General features: G+C 41.9%; 1 protein-coding gene across 1 annotated transcript in view; it reads left to right on the forward strand.

The window, feature by feature from the left end:
* Positions 1-2215: 2215 nt before the first annotated feature.
* The window catches only part of COL8A1 (collagen type VIII alpha 1 chain), a 151926-nt gene continuing 138571 nt past the window's right edge, over positions 2216-15570 (forward strand). The window contains exon 1 of the mRNA XM_024759295.1: positions 2216-2280. The gene's annotated coding sequence lies outside the window, so the exon portion shown is untranslated. The remainder of the gene's footprint in view (positions 2281-15570) is intronic.

Raw genomic sequence — 15570 nt, forward strand, 5'->3', positions numbered from 1 at the left:
CTCCTTCATACCCTGGGCACATGGGAGTCTACGACTCCCAGGTGCATCCAATTGAGAATAAGCTTAGTTACAAAGAAAGCAATTGAGGCTTTGAAGTCTAGAGGCAGACAGATGGAAATATGAATATGTAAAAACTATGTCCAGTGTAACCTTAACACATATGGCCGCTAATATTACTATTATCCAAATGCCACTTTGGGGTATTTTCTTAATGGATTTCTTTAAAATCCTTTTACATAGTTGTAGACCTTTTAAAACCAATGGTTCTTAAAGGGAGGAGGGTACTTTTGCCCCCTGCCCCCCCCCCAATTTGGCTAAGCATAGGGACATTTTCAATTTTCATAACTCAGGGAGAAGGGTGCTACTGGCATCTGGTGGGCAGAGGCCAGATAAGCTGCTCAACATCCTACAATGCACAGGAAAGATTCTCACAAGAAAGAATGATCTGGCCCAAGATGTCAATAGTACCCAGTTCAACAAATCCTGCTCTTGGCCATCATTTTTCCTTCTCTTGGAGTCTGGTAACACCCCATCCACCCAAACCCCCTCTCCACACACACAAAGACATCAGGACCTAACCTGTGACCGGGCTAGGTGTTCTATACGGTGGTCTGATGTGCAGAGTGCACATGCTTTGCAAGATCACCAGCTGTGGCTCCCCCTCTTGTTAGCCTGAGCTAATTGCTTAACCCTTTGAAATTCCTTTCTTAAAAAATGAGAAAAAAAAAATCTACACAATATGAATCATACCTAACCTCATAAGGTTGTGGTGAACACTGAATCAAGTTTTATATATGCATATATATAGCTATACATATTGTATAGTTATGTATCAATATTTTCAGTAAAAGTTATTTCCCTTATTCTTTTCAGCCCCACCCATCCATCTCCCGGTCCCTCCCTTCCCCCTTCCAGTTCTCTCTTTTAAAATGCCTTAAGTCCTTTGGTGGCAAAAATCAAGCTTGGACTAGGAAGTGAGTCACCACTCAGCAGCTAAAGGAGTTTGTTTTTCTTTCTCTGAATGTATTTCTTAAGAATTTCAGCCTGATCCTTCAGCCTCTTGTTGGTTGAATCCTCTCTTAATGTTTAAGACACACAAAGAGAGAGCTATGGCACCAAGACGTTTTCCAATTGCTAGGAATGAAAGTTTTTGAAATACCGAAAATAACCAGAGGGCAGAGAGCCCTGAAATCCTGTTACATAAGCAGATGTTGGAGGACCGGGCTGGTTTTGAGGTTCCTTTCTCCAAAAGCCAATCTCCGCTGATCCTTTCCAACCTTTGCTGGATTTGCCTTAATGCTGCAGAGAAGTCTCAAGAGGGGCCTCTGGATGCTGCTAACTACCGGCAGCACCAGGAGAACTTGCTTGTCAAAAAGCAGAGCCAGGAGTGTTGAGTGAAGGGCCGGGTTTTACCAGCGGGCGGTGGGAGACAGAGGCTTCGGGGCGCAGCGGGCAGCGGGATCGCGGCCGGCGGGGGAGACTTCTGCCCCGCGCCCCGCCTGCTCTGCGTCCACCAGCGCCTGGGATGTGCCACTCCGACGGCCAGCTTCCCCGCCTTTCCCTCGCCTATGAACTCTTCAGTAGCCCTGAACCGTTATTTAGCTTTTCAAATTCGCAGAAAACACCTTTTGTTATCACGATCACCCACGACTCCCGCCCCCCACCATCATCAAAAATGTCATACAGGGGCTTCCCTGGTGGCGCAGTGGTTGAGAGTCCGCCTGCCGATGCAGGGAACACGGGTTCGTGCCCCGGTCCGGGAAGATCCCATATGCCGCGAATGGAAAATAATCCATTTCCCCTTTCCTTCTATATATTGCTTGTTTGACTGTCTCTGTCTCCTATTCATTTTCTCCCCAGCCCTCTCCCTGTCTGTGGGCTACATCCCTTTGTCTATATCTATTTCTCTTCGTCTTCTCTCTCTCTGTCTCTCTCTGTGTGTCTCTATCTCCCTCTCTCTCTCTCTTTCTCTTTCTCCCTCCCTCTCCCGTTTCCACTGCTTCCTCCACTCCTGCACCCCCCTCTCTCCCTCCCTCCCCGTCTCTCCTCCCTCTTTCGGGCTCTTTGCTCTGCCCTCCCCGCCCCTCCCGAGAGAAGAGTGTCCAGCTCCCCCCGGGGCTGCCCGCCCGCCGCTCCTTCTCTGCCCACCTACTGTGAGGGGCAGCTCCTCCCACCTGCGCATAAAAGCCAAGTGCATGTTACCAGCAGTGGATCAGAGCACTTTCCCGGTCCTCTCCTGTGGGAGCCCCCGGCTTCTCTTCTGGATCTTACGTGCTCAAGGTAAGATAACACTTCTGCAGGCATCTGACCTACTAGGGGTTGCTTTGGGGGGAATAAATTTCCTCTGGTCAACATGCTTACTGTTTTGGTAGAGCTGATTCTTACGGATTCCAGATCAGCTGCTCCTTTAAACCAGCAACTGGTTTGAAAACAAACTTCTGTTTGAACGGTAGAATAAAAGTTCATTTGGGGCAGAAACAGCAGCATAAATATTGCAAAAACCTTTTCTCCTTCTAAATCACTTTTCCCCTTTTGCTGGCTGTTGCGGAGGTTAAAGTGTATCTGTTGGGGTGCTTTCCTGACCGTTTTTCATTGTAAATATTTCACATATCAGTGGGGCAAGGAAAACTTTGTCCCATTGTCAAAAATGTACTTTAAAAGAACACAATGAGTTCCTAAAAATAGCACAGTCAAAGGTCTGCTAACAATTTTGCGATGTTTTCCAAACCCCCAAGACAGCTTCTGTGAGTCCTTTAAAAAGATATCTTTCCAGGTTTAAGTGCTTGGAAAAAATGATGCGAATGGGTGCCCTTTGCACAGAGACGGTAATCAGGTGGCTGGTAGATAGGAAAGAACAAATCCAAATTGACAAGCTGGGGCACAGTGTGAGAGCACATAGCTATCTTTTCAGGACGTCCTAAAATGAGAATTGTGTTGGAATAAGAAAGTGTATAAAAGAACTTCATGAATTTCTATACACACACCTGAACATAAAGCGTTTCAATGTGTTTCACAGTCAGAGAAGAATACAGGCCAGATTATCCAATACCTCTGTTTACACCAGAGGGTTGTAAAGAACGGTTAGCTAAGAAGCCTTTGGAAGTTTGATTCCTGCTTGTCACCCTCTTTTCCCTCATCCAGTAAAAATTGACCTGATTGGCACCCGATTCTTGCAGAGGTCTCATCTTTAAGCTACTCTCATTTTTAAAGACTTCAGTCTTTACCTTCTGATTTCTGAAGTCTGAGTGTCATGCACCTGTGAAAGGAAAAACGTCTTCCACAGCTACTTCTGGAAAACCAGACACTTGGTCCATGAAGTCTGACATCAGCATCTGCGGGCTGTGTGGGATGAAACTCTTTCATGTGGGAGAAAAACCCTCTTCAAATATTTCCTCTGGGGAATTGCAAAAGACTGCTTAGAGACAGCAAACCAAAGCTGGCAGTCAGGAAACCAAACCACTATTTCAGCCCTCAAGGTTCTTAAAGTAAGAGAGGAAAAGTTTTACTTTTTTTTTGGTTTGCTTATATTGTTTCACTTGAAAGGGGAAAACTCCAAAGATGTAAAAAATTCTTCACTGTTAAAGAAAATAGAATCATTAGAAGTCTAACTGAGGGTCTTCCAAACCTTTCCTCCTTGTTGTTTGCATATCAAAAGAAATAATAAAGGTATTTTAAATGCCTATTTGGCACAGAGAGGATTCAATGCTATTATTCAAATGAAAGAGTCATATGTAAAACTTTCTGTCATGTGAAATTTTGCTTCATTGGAAAAAAATTATTGCTAGGAGTGCGGTTTCCTTTAAGAAAATGATATAAAATTACTATTGGCCATGATAATATGTGACCTGAGCATATTAAAATACCTTTTATCTTGAGCCACAGTGCAGACTGCTTGCTTCATGTTTGCAGTAAGTGGGTAATCAACCATGACAAGAGCACAGGTATGGGACCAGGCCAAACCAAGTATGTGGTATGTCCAAGCTAATTCCTCTTTTATGTTAGTGCCGGACTCACACCCATCATCACAAGGGTGAAAATACACTGCTTCATTCACCAGATCCCCTTGAGGAAAGTTATCTTTTCTGGGAGGAAAAAAAAGTGCTGCTAGTGTAAAAGAGCTCCCTGTTATTCCTAAATTTGGGGATGAAAAGTGTTCTCCCACGGTTTGCTTCTGCTTTTCCTGGCAGTTAATCCACTCTACCGGCTATGAACCATTTAACCGTAACTGCCTTCCCCATGTGCCATCACGTTCAACACCCTAAATAACTGGGTGAGATCATTCTAGGCTGCTTATGATCTAACTTTCCCAGGGGTCTTTACCGGACACTCAAAGTGATGCTTTCTCCACACTTTCCTTCTTAAATGTATAGAAAAATCAGTGGTGGGGTTTCATGGAGTTACCCCAATGTCTCTCACTTTGCACAGGATGCGGAGGCATGAGTCTCATCTATGCCATTATATAGCTGCCCCCTGATTGGCTTCATGGCCATACCTACACAGTACCATTCCAGCAGGCTTTGAATGACTCTTTTAATGTTTCTCACAAAAGAAAAGATAAGCAGCTTCCTGTTTCACTAGAGACACGGGGAGAGCGCTCTGCTGATTTTGAGGGCCTGCTACACTTAGGGAGACACACATTTTAGATCTTCTGCTATTCCCAAAATTATAAAACAATATTCTTTCAATGATCAGAAACTATATCCCACCTTAATTCCATTTGTGAAACAAATATCAAGGAGGGGAGGATGGGGGTGAGCAGAGCAGTGAGAGAGAAGCTGGGCGGAATCACTCCTAGGAAGTACCCCAGAAGAGAAAGATCAGAATCTCCGTTACAAATGCAGCTGCTTTTTGCTCTTATTTATGTGGAATATGGGGAGACACTGAAGAGCAAAAATCCGTATCTGCTTTTGTTTTTTTTCTTAAATCAGTGAGAGTATTTCCAGTAATAAGTTAAGATCCATCTCTACTATGTCCTTCTCTAACAGAAGAGAACAGCTCGGTTCTAAAGACCAAAATGATTTCAGGTCTGCCCCACATTAAAACCCATAGAAGTGGGGCTTCCCTGGTGGCGCAGGGGTCGGGAGTCCGCCTGCCGTTGCAGGGGACACGGGTTCGTGGCCTGGTCCGGGAAGATCCCACATGCCGCGGAGCGGCTGGGCCTGTGAGCCACGGCCACTGAGCCTGCACGTCCGGAGCCTGTGCTGCGCAATGCGAGAGGCCACAAGAGTGAGACTCACAAGAGTGAGTTTTTGCGTACCGCAAAAAACAAAACAAAACAAAAAAAACATGCAGAAAACCCATAGAACTTTGCCAGTTATAATTTTAAAAGCTACATTATGAATATAAAAACCTCAGAACATATTTTTAACTAATGGGTGGTTCACATCAACAAATCCACCCCTAACTCTCCCAAAGGGCCCCATGTTCAGTAACTATGCACAAGTTAGAAGTTACAGGCAGCAGTTTACTCCTTCCTATCCATGGTCTTCCACTTTGATATGGCAACTTGCAGCGCCATTGAGATGCAGCCGTATTTCCCAACCTCTGGTCCTCCAAGTATCCCTCTGAAAATCAGGTCTTTCTTCAGGCCTTGGCTTTCTTCTCTTCCACCAGGCCCCCATAAACGTACATATGCATAATTCAAAGAAGGTATAGATCTCCAGACTAGAGTGCACTCTTCTGAGAGTTTCATTGTTCTAGCTGTTGAGTGAAAAGAAAAAAAAAAGAGAAAGAGAGAGAGAGGGGAAGTTAAGAGAAGAATGGACGCCCTATGGAATTTAGAGAATCTTGCATTTTAACATTGTGTAAAAAGAACCCCTTACTACCCAAAGCATCTAGAAATTTAAATTGAAAAAAAAAAAAAGGGCCAGATTACAGGTTGTTACAAAATGCTAAGGATATAATGAAAAAGATCTTCCAATGACCTGGCAGTCATTGACATCAGTTTATTCCCCACAGTACCAAATTAGAGCTCTGCTAGACTTCCCCTTTGCAGAGACCCAAGGAGTGAAAACTGGCAAAGAATATTAACCACATTTCAGCACCAAGAGAGAAGCCACTAATTAGACATTCCACTATCGCTTTGGTAACTATGTTTGCTGTTTAAGGAAGGAGGTTCTTAACAGTCTATCCTCAAGCAAATGGATTTGCAGCAAGAGGGCTAAAGAGAGTCACACACAAGGTCAGAATGTCTATGATCTGGGGGCCCTGTGAACACAAATCCACAAAGCAGTTGAAACTGCATGGAATCAGAGTGAAGTGAATGAAACAAAAATGTTCCCAAGAACTGATCATAGAGTAATCAGCTAAAATAATAATGAATTCTAACTTCTCAATGTAACAAAAAGCAAAAGCACCTCAGGACACCCATAGCTGACTATGTAAAATGTTAAAACACACAGATGGTCCACTTTCAATCTCCTCTATTAATTTTGGGCTCATTTCTATTGCCCTTCCTGGAAAACAAAAGCTGTCCTTCTCTCCTTCAGCACAGGGTTTGCAGATGTGGTCATGCCCCTCTGTGCTACCTCCTTTTTTTCTTTCGGTGGAAGAAATCTCTTTTCAATTCTTATAGATCAAGTTTCTGGAGTACCACTCATAGTTGTGTCATTTCTCATTATCAAAAGTCTCATACTTCTCTTAAACAGGATGTAAATTTTCACTCCAACAAATAAAAAGGCTTTACATTTTTCTAAACCATAATTCATATACCTCGAAGAGAGGTAATTTAAACTTGCTACATGCCTCCAAACTGAAATGAAGTTTCTAAGCACTTTATTTATCTAGGCCCTATTCTAACTTCTTGGGGTTTAAAAATTTATTTAGGGAATCACACAGTATAAATGCTGGAAGGATCCACAGAGCTAATTTTAACTAAAGTTAATTTTACAGATGAGAAATGTCAGAGAGGCTGATGTCTTGCCTAAGATCACCCAGATGTGTGTAGGAGAAGCAGGGCTGGAGTTCATACAGCCAAACTCTCTGATCAGCACTCTATCTGGAATAACTATAATGTGTCTTCCCCGCATAGCGTGTATCTAAGATGTTTCTAACTATGCTGAGAATTCTGTTGGAACATAAAATATAGGGTTCTCAGAAACTATAACCTGGTAGAGGTTTGGGGCTGCAACTATACCTCTGCAGAATGTTTGGAAACATTGATACAGTCCCTTGTGAAGAGTGAAATCACTGTCACCATCACAGGGACCTTGTGTGTTTTTCTTCATTCCAGGGTCTGATACATAATAGCTGCTTGGTAAATCTGTGTTGAGTGGGTGAATGAATGAAAAAAAAACCCAAAAAGCCTAAGTATAAAATATCCATATTTCTTAACTCCTTCCATAAAAATCCTTATGAGTCTATAGGGACTTATAGAGACTCAAATCTCAAGTATATCAAATTTAAGATTCCCTTGTGCTTTAGGAAATGTAGGAGAGTTCATTTAGCCTTATCAATGGCTAAGCCCTTTCCCTGCCTGCAGTGTTTTCACTAGTCCTTACATTTGCCCGAGTTCTAGAAATAGTACTAATTTTTGCAGCAGGCTTAAGATCGAGTTCCAATTTTTATGTGGCAGAAATAATGTATTATTTTTATGTGATGATTTACATCATAACCTCCCTCCTCTCCTACCACATTGACAGTGTGTTGCCAATATAACCACCTAGCATCTCCCCAGGTCTTTAATGAGGGAAAGGGCAAGATATGCATAATGGACCATCAGAGGAAACTTTGAGGGACATACTGGTTGAGGGGTGTAGGCATGAGAAGTGTTAGGACACAGGGGAGGGGTCATCAAGGGGCCAAAAGTATAGAGAGAGGATAGTGCAGCTAAGAGGGTCCATTCCTCTGAAACAGAAGAGGGAGAAACTCTGGAGAGTTTTGAGGTGCTAGAAAAGAGACTTTTAATACGATCATCTGAGCTAAGACCTACTCAAAGGTTTGGGAGGTGAAATCCTCTTTGGGTCAGGGTTCTTTCGGTGTAACACCATTCAAGGACTGCCTCACATTGGTGAAAGCTTTATATGTTTTACATCTATTAAAACTCTTCTTAACCCTTAACTGGACTTCCAGTTAAGAAAGAAAAGAGACCTCATTGTAGACCTGACTCTGACCCAGAGTACTAACTCCATGGACGTCATGTCATCAAAATGTTCTCTGCTAAGACAGCAATACAATTTTTAGGAATACATAAAGTTATCGCAATGTGGAAAATGATAAAGGTAGAAAAGAATATTCTTGGATGTTTTCTAGAAAGAATTTACCCTGTGGACAGATGTTACCCCAGATGCTTGTTCGCTTTCCTGTAAAGCATGCCTGACAATTGCGTATCTTTGAAACGGTCACTGTGTTTCTGACATTGATTTATTGTGTGTTAAAATTTACATGGTCTGTGACTAAGCATCATTGTGAAAACATAGTTTTAAGTAAGTCTTTCTTGAAGACTGTCTTTCTTAAGCTCTCTTGATGTGTTTACATCTCAGGATGTTTAGCCGTTGGCATCATGTGATGTGCTGAGATTAAAGACAACTAGTCACTTCATGTACTACTTTTCCAACTCTAACTGAATAGGCCTGGGTGTGGGTGTCAGTTGTTGGCTTCTCCAGGAAATAAAATGTATCAGCCTGTTGGGGAGCTTCTCCAGTCCTCTCTGTTAGCGAGATAAAATAGAAATTCTGGGCCATCATTAAGGTTTCATGTATTAGGGCAACTATGGCTTGTGTATGCAGATATTTCACTACCCAGCAGCAGAGTGGCTAAGCCACAGCTGTCCTCAGTTCAACAGGAGGACAGCAAACTTTCACAGCTGGTTGAAGGGCATTGTCCAGGACAGCTGGGAGATGTTTTGTCAGCTCTCATCCCGTTTACTGTGTTCCTCTATCATGTCACATGCACGCTAAGGATAAATCTAAATTTGGTCCGTAAATTCGAAGTGATGGCTGCACATTATTATATTTCCTTAAAGATCTGTACTTAACAATTGTCCTGTCTTAAAGTCCAAAGGTCATGGTGTTCATCAGTGCTATAAATGCAAACAAGTGGCCTCTTGTTAAAGGGCAGACACAAGATAATGCCAAGGACTACATGAAGGGAGACGCTAGGTAGGGCTAAGAATTTGTGGCTGAGGCGGCCAGGACTGTTGAGGTTGGAACAATGAGGGAAGAAAAGGGATCTGCAGTAAAAATATGCTATTGGAGTCACAGCCCCTAGTCTAACATCTTGTCTAGTTCCCCACCTAGCTCCCAGTTGATTCCAGTCCCCTGCTGTTCAAATGAGTGGGGAGGGAGGTTATGACCAGTAGAGGGAGCCAGGGGGTTGAGTGTCTCAGAATAGAAAACTGACTTGTTCCCAGAGGGAGCCTTTAGATTTGCATTTTTCTGATAAAAGGCAGAACAAGGTGTCCTTTTCAACCAGTGGCTAAAATGTACCACAGGAGTATATCACATTGTTGGTTTTCTTTAAAAAAAAAAAAAAAAAAAAAAAACCCAATTTAAGCCTCTACAAATAAATCACCTGCATTTCAGCAATGCCAGAAATGTCCAGGCTTGTAGAAGTCTAGTTGAAAGAAAACCAAGGCAATCTTAGAAAACGTTCCTTCCAAGGCCACCACCAGCCAAGACTAAATGCTCAGTTCAGTAATAAATAAACCACAGCAGCTGGGAGTCAGTGAGAGACAAGTGCAGAGAGAGCAGAGAGCCGAGAAGATCTCATGGGTTCCAAAGGGAAGCCCCAGTGTCCTGACAGGACCAGCCCCTGGTCACCAGGACAGGGGAAGGGAAATGCAAGAAAGATGGAGGCGGAAATGGGCCAAACAGGCTTCTCCAATCGAGATGGCCTAGAACCTGCACTCCAGGATCCTGGTCTCTCCAGGAGCAGCCAGAGCGTTGCCTAGACCGAAGTGAATACCCTCCAGTTGAACAGTTCCATTGTGCAATGGTGTGGGGATGGCTTGTTAAGACTTGAGACAATTGCGTTAATTCAGAACCCTCTGGAGGATAGAGATCAATTAGGGCCATTAAAAAAAAATCCTTGGCACACCAGGGAAGGGCCGCTTGCTTTGTAAAAATTATGACATTCACAGGAAAACAGAGCAGTCCTCTCTCTAAGACTATTACTGATCTCAATAGAAATGAATGCGTGTGGCCTGAGAATCCCGTTTCAGAAAATCTTCAGTGTTTTAATTCCCAGAACACCTTGACTCATTCTGAGGCCTTGATCATCTGTGTGCCTTAATTTATTTATCTTAAATAGAAGAACCATTCTCAAATAACCACTCTCTTCACCATTTAGAGACACTAGAGGTCTTGCCAAGTATTTTACAGAATGGTGCTGTTTAAGCATACATACATAGTAAGTGGATTGTACTCACGATACCTGGCGATGGCTCTTGGTATTTATTTAGAACCAAGTCGAGAGGGAATACAATTCCAAATAAGCACGCAACTTGCCAAGATGTACCAAGGGCATTTTTATTTCTTAGAGTACCAAGAACAATTCTGCATGTCTCAAGGGGCCAGATAAGGTCAAGGGTAAGTAGAAAAAGGAAAAGGAACAATAATTAAACTATGACTTAAAGAGTCTCAAGAGGCCTATATGCTTATCCATATTTGACGCCAGTCAACAGATAATTCCTCATATAGAAAAAAAGGTTTTGTGATTTTAAAATTCTATTTTAACTGGAGAAAGATATTTTTAATAATGATGGTTACATTGTATAAAATCTCTGAATGTCACTGCTTCAACATTCTCCAAAGTGTGTTTCAAAATCAGTAATACCTGGGATAGTAAAGCATTTATGCAGAAAAAGGTTCTGTGGTCAAATAAATTTTAGAAATATTCAATGAAATAATATGACCAATTTTATTCACTGCAAGATTTCACAAAGAGCTTAATATGCTCTGTATATTTTCATTCTTCAAAAAAGTTACAGTAAATAGTGTGCCCTCAACTTGTTTGATGACAAATCTTCCCAACTGGAGAGCATCTTCCTGGTATTCTATGGTACGGCTTGGGAACAGCTTAGGAATCACTGTCCTATTTCATTATTTCAAGATCTACTGGGACATGGTATTTTCAGTGTTGCTAGTTAATATGTAATACACATGGAGTGTCAGTATATATTATGTGCTATGTCAAACCATAAAATAAGAAACAATCCCAGTGTGATTTCCAAACCCAACTGAAAAGGGAACAAAAGAAACAGATGACTATGTCTTTGTCCCATGGCTCAGTTCTTTATAATAATAACTGCAGAAATGTCAGAATAATTTGTTCGTTACATACAATAGGTGAGAGAGAAAAAGGGGGGTGGGGAGTGATAGGAAGAAAGAAAAATAAAGGAAGGAAGGAAGGGAGGGAGGAAAGGAGGGAGGGAGAATATTGGATAGATTGAAATGATCTCTTCCTTCCCTCATCTTTCCCCGTGTCTGGATATTGTTACAAATAGAGAAGTGGCCAAGAATGAGCAATAAGTCAGTAAACAAGAAGCCCAGATAATTTCATGAATTAGCTCAACAATCTCTGAGCTGATAATTCTGTTTCATCATAACCACCACTAATTAACCAAGATCATTAACCAAACATCTTTCTTGAGCATTTACTTTTTCACCATCAATAGGGAGCTAATTCCTGGAATAGGAACACACTGATATTCTAGTATATCTTGCTACATTGGAGATTATTTGTTTACCTGTGACACTCAGACCTCCTGCCCCCATCAAATTGACTATTTCTCTTAGGGCCCTACTCTGGGACTTCTCTTTTCCCTTTACAAAGATAATGCCTGGAGGCCAGTATCCCAAAGGCAGTGTAGTATAGCACCCTCTGCTTTAAGAAAATAAGTAGTCCACAGTCATCCAAGGGAAAAACTCAAACTCATCATTACTAGTTATAGTAATAGATACTATCTAGTAATGTACTGCTCTCATTATCTCTGTTCCTTACATCAACCCTACAAGGATGGAATTACATTCCCAATTTAAAGATGAGAAAAATGGAGCCTCTATTTGGTCAAGCAACTTGCCCAGGCTCACACAGCTGGAAGTGGCAGAGCCAGGACTCCCATGCAGGTCATGCTCCAAAGCTCATAGTTTTCCTGCTTCTTCATGGTGCCCTTCGTGAGGTCTTGTCATATCATAAAAGGAAGAAAAAATACTGACTCCCTCTGTCACTACCTCTGACTCATAAAGAAAGTGAGAGAATTCCAGTGGCTCTGTTCCTAGACACTGCCAACAGGCTGTGCTTTTTGTTTAATACTGTGATTTTAATTTCTTTTTTTTTGTATTTTTTCCTAAAAGCATGCTGCCATTTCAGAGCCAAGGAAGTAAGGGCTGTGTGACTAGAAAAATAAACAAAAAAAGCTATCAATTCTCCCTAGGGTGATTTATAAGGGCTAAGGTTTCTCCATAAATTCTCCCCCAAGTGATCCCAAGTTGCCTGGCATGAGGCTGGGAAAAAGAGTGACAAGCTAGCATGTCATTCCTCAGGCAGGAGAAATTCCCATGATTATATGAGAAACAGACGAGAACAAAGGCACTATGGCATGTTAAACAAACTTGAATCCAGCTCCCCATATCATTCTCTTTGGCGTTACTCTTACTATATTCCATACCCAGGTGATGAGAGTGAAGACAACTTAACTGAGGTCCCAAGCCACGTGAGTCACCTAGACAAAAGTCTGTGTTGTCTACACCGGCTGCTTAACCTGTCTGAGCTTGTACAGATGTCCCCCACTTTCTTAAAGTTCACTTTATTCCACTTCACTTTTACGAAAGACCTACATTAGTTCCTGTTTTCGCTAATGAAACCCAAAGAGGATTTTCACTCTTATGGAAAAAAGTGAAAAGCAAAAATAGCATCCAGCATCCCTTTTGCAGCACCGCCAAGCTCCTTCCTCAGGAACGACACTCAGCATCAAGCCACCATGGCTTTGAACTGTGTCTGGGAGCACCTGTGCTTTGTCTGGATTTATATTTTGCATCCATTAACAAGATGTGTCCCAAGGTACTTGCTTCTTCGCTTTACGCCATTTTGCCTTACGAAAAGTTTCATAGGAATGCTCTGATTTCGGAGAGCAGGGGAAGCTTGTATACAGAAAATAATATACTTCGAGCCCCTCCTTTGTGCTGTGCCAAAGACAAAAGAGGAAACAAGGTCTAGCTCTTTCCACGTGGTCACATTCTGATATACTTCTTTGCTTTTGTACTGGATCTTCCCTCTCTGCCTGGAGCATTCCCCATTTGATCTACTGAATTTATTTGTACTCCTCCTCCAAGATTCAGATCAGGAAACTCCCCCTCTGAAAAGACCTGCCTATACCGGGCCTGTCTTGTCTGCATGTGAACCTCCCCAGGCACCCTAGTACTCTGTGCACAGCCGTGTCACGGCCATGTCCACGCTGTAATGGCATCGGCTAATTTTTTGTATGAGACAGTGAGCTCCTTGCAGGATTCATGTCTTGTTTATCTCGGCGCCTACAATGCTTAGCACACAATAGGAGCTTAATAAATGTTAAAAGAAAAAAAGGGATGTGGGAACAAAATGTAGTGATGGTAAATGAGAAGGCTCTAAATGTGCTTTTCTCTATCCCCATAAATTTTTCCAAGAGGTACATTCTCATGCATACTGCTGTGCACGCATGCACACGTGGTGTTCCTAGGCTCAACTCTGTAGCTAACCGTGAAGCACAGGATGAACTCCCATTAGTAGGCTAATATTAACTATAAGCCATCTGTGTACCAAATTACATTAGGAAACATTATTTTCTGGGTGGTGCCACTGTCCCAGGACTGTCAGTACCCTACTCAAAACCATTCAGTGGCATTAGAAAACAGGACTAACACCTTAGCTTGCCAGCCAGTCCCTCTGTCTCTCACCCCAATCCAGCTTTCCATCTTCATCCCTCCCCAGCCTACACCAGGAATTTGACCTAAGCCAGATGGACTATTCTTCCCCTAAACATTCTTTTCTCTTTTCTCTACTGAATATCCCCTACTGCCCTTTAAGCTTGTCAAAATAACCATAAATTCAAGGTCCTATTAAAGTCTTCCTAAACATTGCCACCTGCATTGATTTTCCCCTATTCTCAACTGACAAGCAGTTATTATAAATGTCACCTATGTGTTGCCTATACCCTGTATTGAAGAAATCGGGGCTGTCTACTAGAACTTTCTGCAATAATGGAAATGTGTTATATCTAGGGTAGCCACCAGCCATATATGGCAACCAAGCACTTGACATGTGGCTAGTGCAACTGAGGTACTGAATTTTTAGTTTATGTTTTTGTAACCTCTTTAAATTTAAAATTAAATAGCCACATGTGGCTAGTGGCTACTGTACTGGACAACACAGAATATTTAACTTTTCATGTGCTATGTCTCATATCCTCGACGAGCATATAAACTACTGAAAAAAATTGAATAAGATGCTTTTTCGTATCCCCAGGGAATGCCATAACCACAGTAGTATTCATTAAATATTGTGTTCAATGCATTACTGGCTACTGGGTCTATCTCTAATAGCTATAGTCTCTTAAAGAAGTCCTCTCCCCTACATATAAAATTTTAATAAAGTAGCACAGATTGTATTTGCTTTTTTTTTTTTAATGGTTTAAACTCACTTAGAATGGCACTATATCACTACCTGGATCCTTTAGCACTCTACAAATGAAATGAGATGAAGAATGATTTGAACTGAGTCTCTGAAAGAGAAAGTTCAATTATTCATTACTATCTCTTTTTTTTCGCCTTTGGGGGGAAACATGTTTTAAATGTTTTCTAAATATGTTTCAGACCTGCTGAGACATAGAATTGCTTCAATTTTCAATATGACCTTTTCTACAGAAAAAGACTGTCCCCAGGGACCTGAAACAAGCTCAGCCACCAGATTTTTGCTTTTCTCTCCCCCTGAAGCCCCATCACTTTCTGAAAGAAGGTGGTTCTCCATCATAGATTTTCCCAGAGTATTCTTGTCTCTATATCTAGTGAACAACCTGAGCCTCTTTGAAGAAGGCTAAACCTCTACCAGCAGGTCAGTGGAGGTCACAGGTCTTTGGAATTTGAATGATGTGCCCCTGGCACTTGCTGGCTTACCGATGGCCCTTCAGGAATCATCAGGCCAAAAGACCAACCACCCAATAAAATACCATGCCTGGCAAAGCCAAGAGCAAAGTGATCAAACAGTCTGGCTGAGATTAGATTCTGATTTATTAATAAGCTTTCAGAAGATAAACCAGAATGTGTCTCTAACAGCAACAGTTTACAGGAGATGTTTAATGATTTTGGAGGTGGGCCACACCACATGCCTTCTTTCTGACTCAGTGAAGAGTGGGACAAGGGCAGAAGAGATGCACAAAGCCAGGGCAATCCGCTGTATCTTTTCCATTCACAGCTATGTTTATTTGGAGTGACTGGAAAAACCTTCAATGAAAACTTTTTTTCTTTAACATCTTTATTGGAGTATAATTGCTTTACAATGGTGTGTTAGTTTTTGCTGTATAACAAATTGAATCAGCTATACATACACATACAACCCCATATCTCCTCCTTATTGCATCTCCCTCCCAACCTCCATAAC

This window comes from Neophocaena asiaeorientalis, unplaced genomic scaffold (genome assembly GCF_003031525.2).
Source record: "Neophocaena asiaeorientalis asiaeorientalis breed wild unplaced genomic scaffold, Neophocaena_asiaeorientalis_V1.1 scaffold197, whole genome shotgun sequence".
Classification (NCBI taxonomy): Eukaryota; Metazoa; Chordata; class Mammalia; order Artiodactyla; family Phocoenidae; genus Neophocaena; species Neophocaena asiaeorientalis.